The sequence below is a fragment of the Nicotiana tabacum genome, chromosome 18 (genome assembly GCF_000715075.1).
Source record: "Nicotiana tabacum cultivar K326 chromosome 18, ASM71507v2, whole genome shotgun sequence".
Classification (NCBI taxonomy): domain Eukaryota; kingdom Viridiplantae; phylum Streptophyta; class Magnoliopsida; order Solanales; family Solanaceae; genus Nicotiana; species Nicotiana tabacum.
In genome coordinates this window covers 75816418-75824932 of record NC_134097.1, presented here as the reverse complement: position 1 = coordinate 75824932, position 8515 = coordinate 75816418, and positions in this window count along the sequence as shown.

The window sequence follows — 8515 nt, the reverse complement described above, 5'->3', positions numbered from 1 at the left end:
TTAATGCATTTATGTTATTTATAACAAGCAATAAATAAGTGTCATGAAGGATAAAGGGTACACGAATTAAATAAAACGAGTTTCGTCGAAAACGGCCAATTTGGGATAAAGCGCGGGTCGAGCAATACTACCCGATAATTATGGACAAGTACCGTACAAGGTACCATATGGCCGTAATAATATGATATATATATATATATATATATATATATATATATATATATATATATATATAAAGTATATTAAAAATAGGTAGAATTTTAGGTAATTTGAGGCAATTTTTAAATTATGCGGGTAATTGATTAAATACCGGATAACGGGACATTACCTAGTTAACTAATAAGTGGGTAAAGATTAATAATCTTCATACACTCTCTCACGTGGCATAAAGACATAATGGCTAAACATGACTCATAAGTCATTAAATCCATGTGGCCACCTAAGATAAAACGTAACTTTAGTAGGAATCTTATTTCATTTAGGATCAGAACATGGATCTTGAATAATGTATTAACCTTAGCTCAAAACGAAGTATTGAAGCAGAAGCAAATTTCATTTCAAACAAGCTTCATTCAGAAATGATTTCGTTTCAACTTTCAACGAATCCTAGGCAAAAAAATTTTGTTCATAAGTTTTAAAGAAGCAGGAACAAATTGTGCAGAAGCTTAATACGATTTTTGGGTTATAAGTTCAATCCACGAAGGTTTTCAGCAAAATATTATACACAGTTTTCCCTACTTCAGGTGTGTTAAGGCCTTCCCTTCTTTCTTTTGGAATGGTCCAAATTATACTGAAGAAACGAGCAAACACACAGTTTCACAAATTACTATATTTATAGAAATAGTAAGGGTGTCTATATTCTTGATTCCCTATGAGAATTATTATTATCTTCTGTTTATGGGTCTCAGAATAATACGCAGTTTGGAAAGTTTATCCGGAAGAAATATTGAGATTATTACGTATTTTCATGCATTTCACTCATTTATACATGTGCATTGACCCATGACCAGATGGCGTTATATACACGTATATATGTAAATATATGTATATGGGAAAAGGTTACGGTGTTATATATGCACCACCACCTGATCAGCTGGTATGTGTTGATGATGTTGCCCACAGTAGCCGAGACGATATGATGGGATGCCCTCAGTGGCTTGATGATATTAGGTACACCCATACCTATGCATGACACGACATTAATACGCATGTGCATGACATTATAAACGTTTCAAGATTTACAAAGTTATTCAGATTTAAAGATATGTTTCTGTATTCCTTGTTTCATATATGTCTTTTACATACTAATTTTTATGCCTTACATACTAGTATATTTTTCGTACTGACTCCCTATTTCACGGGGCCTGCATTTCATGCTCGCAGGTACAGGTAGGTAAGCTAATGGTCCCCCTTCTTAGGATCCCTGATCAGCGAGAGTTTGCATTCTCCACTTGATCCGGAGCTGCTTTTGATTTTGGTACGATACGTTCGTCAGTCCCGTCTTTGTATAGTTATGTTTCTATTAGAGGTATGTAGACAGTATGTCTAGTTGGATTGTATGTGGCCTTGTCGGCTTTCAGTTATTGGATGTATAGTTGTCTATAGCAGCGTTGTCGGCTCGCCCACTGTATTCTGCATATATATATATACATATGCCTGGTTGGCAGGTTTCCTTCATGTATGTTATCTTCGTAATTCAACAGATGTTATACAGGTTTATATCCTAGACGCATGCTTAGGGATGTTTGACAGGTAGGACTCAGGCACACGTCGCAGCCCATCGGTTTGGGTCGTGACACCGTACAGGCGAACAATCTCTCTGATGTAAATCTCAGCCAACCGGTCTGAAGAATAGGTTGTATCAACTGGAATGAAGTGCGCGGACTTGGTCAGCCAATCCAAAATCACCCAAATAGCATCGAACTTCCTCGAAGTCCGCGAGAGACCAACTACGAAATCTATGGTGATCCGCTCCCATTTCCACTCCGGGATCTCTAACCTCTGAAGCAAGCCACCCGATCTCTGATGCTCATACTTGACCTGCTGATAGTTGAGACACCGAGTTACAAACCCAACTATATCTTTCTTCATCCTCCTCCACCAGCAGTGCTGTCTCAAATCCTAATACATTTGTGCTGCACCCGAATGAATGGAATACCACAAGCTATGGGCCTCTTCAAGAATCAACTCCCATAAACCATCTACATTGGGCACACGTATCCGGCCCTGCATCCTCAACACCCTATCATATCCAATAGCCACATCTCTGGCATCATCGTGTTGAACCTTGTCCTTGAGGACAAGAAAATGAGGATTATCATACTGGTGCTCTTTGATGCGATCAAACAAGGAAGACCGAGAAACCACACAAGCTAGAACCCGACTGGGCTCCGAAATATCCAATCTTACGAGCTGGCCAAAGCCTGAACATCAACTACAAGAGGTCTTTCCCTAATAGGAATGAATGCAAGACTGCCCATGCTCATTGCCTTCCTACTCAAGGCATCGGCCACCACATTGTCCTGTCACGGATGGTACAGAATAGTAATATCGTAGTTCTTTAGCAGCTCCAACCATTTCCGTAGCCTCAAATTGAGATCCTTCTATTTGAACAAATGCTGGAGGCTACGATGACCAATAAATACCTCACAAAACACGCCATAGAGGTAGTGCCTCCAAATATTCAACGCGTGAACAATGGCAGCCGACTCCAAATCATGAACATGGTAGTTATTCTCATGGGGCTTCAACTAACATGAAGCATAAGCAATCACTCTACCCTCATGCATCAAAACACACCCGATACCGATCCAAGAAGCATTGCAGTATATTGTATAAGAACCAGAAGCTGATGGTAGAACTAGAACTGGAGTTGTGGTTAAGGCAGTCTTGAGCTTCTGAAAGCTCGCCTCACACTCATCCGACCACCTGAAAGGAGCACCCTTTTGGGTCAATTTAGTCAAGGACGATGCAATAGATGAGAAACCCTACATGAACCGACGGTAATAACCATCCAAACCAAGAAAGCTCTGAATCTCTGTAGCTGAGGATGGTCTATAACATCTCTGAACCGCCTCTATCTTCTTCGGATCTACCCGAATACCCTCACTAGATACCACGTGCCCCAAGAATGCCAGTGAACTGAGCCAAAACTCACACTTGGAAAACTTAGCATAAAGTTTCTCCTCCCTTAAGCGCTACAATACAACCCTCAAATGTTGGGCGTGATCCTCCTGGGTACGAGAGTACACCAGGATATCATCAATGAATACTATGACAAACGAGTCGAGATAAGACTGAAATACATTGTTCATCAGATGCATGAACGATGTTGGGGCATTGTTCAGCCCAAAAAACATCACAAGGAACTCATAATGACTATAACGAGTCCTAAAAGTTGTCTTTAGAATGTCCGAGTCCCGAATCTTCAACTGGTGATACCCTAACCTCAAATCAATCTTGGAGAACACCCTCGCTCCCTGAAGTTGGTCAAATAGATCATCAATACGAGGCAAAGGATACTTGTTCTTGATTGTGACTTTGTTCAACTACCTGTAATCAATGCACATTCTCATGGTACCATCTTTTTTTTCACAAATAGAACTAGAGCACCCCAAGGGAACACACTAGGCCTAATAAACCCCTTCTCAAGGAGTTCCTGAAGATGCTCTTTCAACTCCTTCAACTCGCCCAGTGCCATACGGTACAGAGAAATAGAAATGAGCTAAGTGCCTGACATAAAATCAATACCAAAGTCAATATCCCTGTTCGGCGGCATGCTCGGCAGGTCTGCAAGAAACACATCCGGAAAATCTTGCACCACCAGAATAGAATCAATAGTAGGGGTTTCAGCACTAACATCCCTCACAAAAGCCAAATAAGATAAACAACCCTTCCCAACCATCTAATGGGCCTTAAGTATGAAATCACTCTACTAGGGACATAATCTAAAGAAACTCGCCACTAGATCAGAGGCAACCCCGACATCGCCAATGTTATGGTCTTAGCGTAACAGTCTTAAATAGCATGACATGGAGACAAACAATCCATACCCAATATCACATCAAAATCAACCATACTATACATCAAAAGGTCAACTCTAGTCTCCAATCCCCCAATAGTCACTACACACGACCAATACAAATGGTCCACAATAATAGTATCGCCTATCGGAGTAGATACATGAATAGATGAAGCTAAAGACTCACAAGACATATCCACATAATGAGCAAAATATGATGATACACAGGAATAGGTGGAACCAGGGTAAAATAATACAGAAGCATCTCTGTGACATACTGAGATAATACTTGTGATCACTGTATTTGAAGCAATATCATCTGGTCTAGCAGGTAGTGAATAGAAATGGGCCTGACGACCACCTGATCAGCCTCTCCCTATTGGGCGACCCCTAGCTAATTGAGCTCCACCTCGATCTTACTTGGCAGGTGGTGAAATAACTGGTGCTAAAGTCGTAGGCTGGCTCCTTGCTGAGCTGGACCTCCCACTAGGCGGGGACACTGTCTCCTGATATGAACAAACTCTCCACACTCATAGTAACTCCCCGGTACTGGCGGTGGGAACTTAAGGGAGCCTTAAGCACTGGTATAACTGGTAGAAGAACCTGGCATAGATGAGCCCTAAACCGATAGAGCACGGGACGACCTCTGAGCTGGAAAGGCACTAAGAAATGAGTGACCCTGCTGAGAACTGTGGAAACTATGGCTAGATGATGTACCACGGTGAACTAGATTAGCCGTATAAGCATGCATCTAGGGATGAACCCTACCGTGGTGGAACTGACGTCCAGAAGGAATACCACCAAAACTACCTGATCCACGATGCCTCTTGGCCTCTCTCTCAACTCGTTCCTGGCGGCGAACAGACTCTATCTCCTGAGCAATGTCAACAACCTCCTCAAAAGTAGCACCGGTCACCCTCTCTCTAGTCATAAGAACCTGCAACTAAAATGTGAGGCCATCAACAAACCTCCTGATCCTCTCCCTATCAGTGGGAACCAAGCAAACAGCATGATGGGCTAACTCAGAAAATATCATCTCGTACTGCATCACCGTCATATCATCCTGACGCAACTGCTCGAACTATTTGTGCAGGTCATCTCTGTGAGACTATGGTATATACTTCTCCAAGAAGAGAACGGAGAACTCCTACCATGTAAGTGGCACTGCACCAATCGGCCTACGCCTCTCATAAGCCTCCTACCAGGTGAAGGCAGCTCTAGTGAACTAAAAAGTAGTGAACAAGATCCTACTGATCTCCAAAATACCTGTTGTATGGAGAATCCTCTAACATCTGTCCAAGAAACCCTAGGCGTCCTCAGACTCTGCCCCGCTGAAAGATGGAGGCTGAAGTCTACCTGACTTCTTTAGTCTTCGCTGCTCGTCATCAGTCATAACAGGAACCACATGGGCCTGAGCAGCTGCCACCGGCTGGGCTGGTACTGCCCCCAGTGTCTGGAGTCCTTGCATCACCTGCTCTAGTGTACGGGCAGCGGGAGTCTGAGTTCCTCCCTGGTCTGAGAAGTGGCTGCTGCGACTGGAACACAGACCGCCTGAGCAAGACTAGTGCACACAGTCAAAATCTAAGCTAAGGCCTCCTAAAGGCCTGGAATCACAATAGATACAGCTGGTGCCTGAGCTAGTTCCCCTGGTGCATCCACAACTGGGACCTCATCCTGAACTTGGGCAACTGGTGGATTTGTAGGTGCTGCCCTAGCTGCGGTGCGAGCTGCACCTCTGCTCTTACCACGGCCTCTATCGCGACCTCGGCCTCTCGCGGCCCTGACTGGTGGTACTAGTGGTTGTCTGTCCTGTACAGTAGCACGTATCCTCACCATTTGTGAAAGAATAGAATAACAGAAGTTTAGTTACTAGAATTAATAGATTCGCACGACAAGAATTCAAAGATGTGAAGTTTCCTAAGGGTTCTACAGCCTCTCAAAGATAAGTACAAACGTCTCTGTACCAATCTGCAAGACTCTACTAAACCTGCTCATGACTCGTGAGACCTATGTAACCTAGCTCTGATGCCAACTTGTCATGACCTAAAACCCAATCCGTCGTGATGGCGCCTATCGTGGTACTAGGCAAGCCGATATTTCCAAAACAACTTCCAATATTTAACAAGAATGAGTTAAGACATTTAAATTAACCGAAGTTTGCCATAAAACGGGATAAACCCAAAACATAAGTGCAGAAAAATAGTCCGACAACGGGGTGTCACTAAGTCATGAGCATCTAAATAACTAGTCTAAAAACAGAGTCTACAATATTCTGATCAAATGCCAATACTGAAAAGAAAAGATAACAAGAAAGGAGAGACAAAGACTGCAGATGCCGGCAACTACCTCGTAAGTCTCCGGAACTCAACCACGCACGAGATCAATGTCCACCATGCCGAAACACCTGGATTTGCATACAAGGTGTAGGGAGTAACGTGAGTATTTCCAACTCAGTAAGTAACAGTAATAAATAAGGAGCTAAAGGAAATGACGAGCTACATAATTATAGTTTATCTTCAAATAATTTTAGTAAATAATAGACATGCTTTCAATTCCGGAAATTTAAGTCAAATCAGTTTTATACAGTTTCACGTTCAAGTAACCGAATATAACATCTTCCAAAAATTTCACAACAATGACAGATAGAAACTAAGTGCAACAACAAATAAAAGCAAGTAAATCCTCTCCAGGCTACTATCACTCAACTCAGCTCAACAACTCAATGACTCGGCTCTCAGTCCTCAGTACTCACACTCTATTGGTACTTGCGCTCACTATGGGCGTACAGACTCTGGATGGGCTCCTTCAGCCCATTTGCTGTGTCGTGCAGCCCAATCCATAATATATAAATAGCCATAAGGCTCGTTGCGGTGCGCAACCCAATCCATATACATATATACAGCCCTAAGTCTCATTGTGGCATGCACCCCGATCTATATACATACAGCCCTTATGCTCGTTGCAGCATGCAACCCGATCCAAATATACTCACATAGCTCACAACTCGACACTCAGACCCTATCTCAGTCACTAACCTCTCCAACCCCTCGGGCTCACAAAATATCAAAATAATCAGCTCAAACAGAGAATACAACAACATGTATCAACAAGGAACAAGAAGAGATGGAGGCATGATAAGCAAGTAAAGCCATGACTGAGTACAAGATAGCAAATAGCAGCTATTTCAACAAGTACACGACCTCTGCGGGTCCCAACAATGATATTATATAGCCTAAGCATGATTTCTAACATGGATTTCCGTCCAAATTCTGTAACACTGAGAGAAACATATAGCTAATAACAAGTTATTCCAATTTATGATTCCACGGGACGGACCAAGTCACAATTCTCACGGTGTACGCCCACACGCCCGCCATCTAGCATGTGCGTCACCTCCAAAGTAATCATATAGCACAATGTCCGGGGTTTCATACCCTCAAGAACAAATTTATAATTGTTACTTACCTCAATTCGAGCGAAACCCTACTCAAAAATGCCCTTGCCTCGCGAGTCGGCCTCCGAATGTCCCAAATCTAGCCACAAGCAGTACAATACAATCAATATAAGCTAGAGGAATCAATTCCACAAGAAAACTATTAAATTAGACCCAAAAATTTGAAATTGGCTCAACCCAGCCCCCGGGCCCACGTCTCGATATCTAACAAAAGTCACAAAATCTAAAAGTTCATTCACTCACGAGTCTAACCATACTAAATTTATCAAAATCTGATACCATTTGGTCATCCAAATCCCCAAAATTCACTCCCCAATTCTCAAGCCCTAAACTCCCAAATTTCACTTCAAAATCACTATTTAGGTGTAAAATCAGTGGGAAAACACCATTATTGAAGATAAATAGGCAAAAGAAACTTACCTTAGTAATCACTTCGAAATCCCTCTCAAAATCCCCAAAATCCGAGCTAAAAATGATTAAAAATCTTGACGTCTTCTATTTATAGGTTCTGCCCAGGTTTTTCGCACCTGCAACTCAATATGCGCACCTGCAGAGCCGCTTTTGCGTTAAAGTATCCGCATCTGCAGAAAATTACTTAAGCCACTACCTTCGCTTGTGCGATCAAAATACCGCATCTGCACACATTGCAGGTGCAGAAATCACATCGCACCTGCTAACTACACTTGCACCTGCGCCTCACTGCCCACTTCTGTGACCATCGCAGGTGCGGGAAAGTCTTGACACCTGTAACCTCTGCCCATCTCATCCTTGGTTGCATCTGTGATCTTTACCACGCTTCTACGTGCTCGCACCTGCGGTGCCCATGCGGTTACACCAGTAGCAACAACACTTCAGTTGCTTTCCTCAACTCAAAATCAAGCCGTTAACCACCTGAAATCACCCCGAGGCCCTCGGGACTTCAACCAAACATACCAAGTAGTCTTATCACCCGATACGAACTTAGTCGAATCCTTAAATCACCTCAAACAACATCAAAAATACGAATTACACACGGATTCAAGCCTAATGAACTTTGAAAT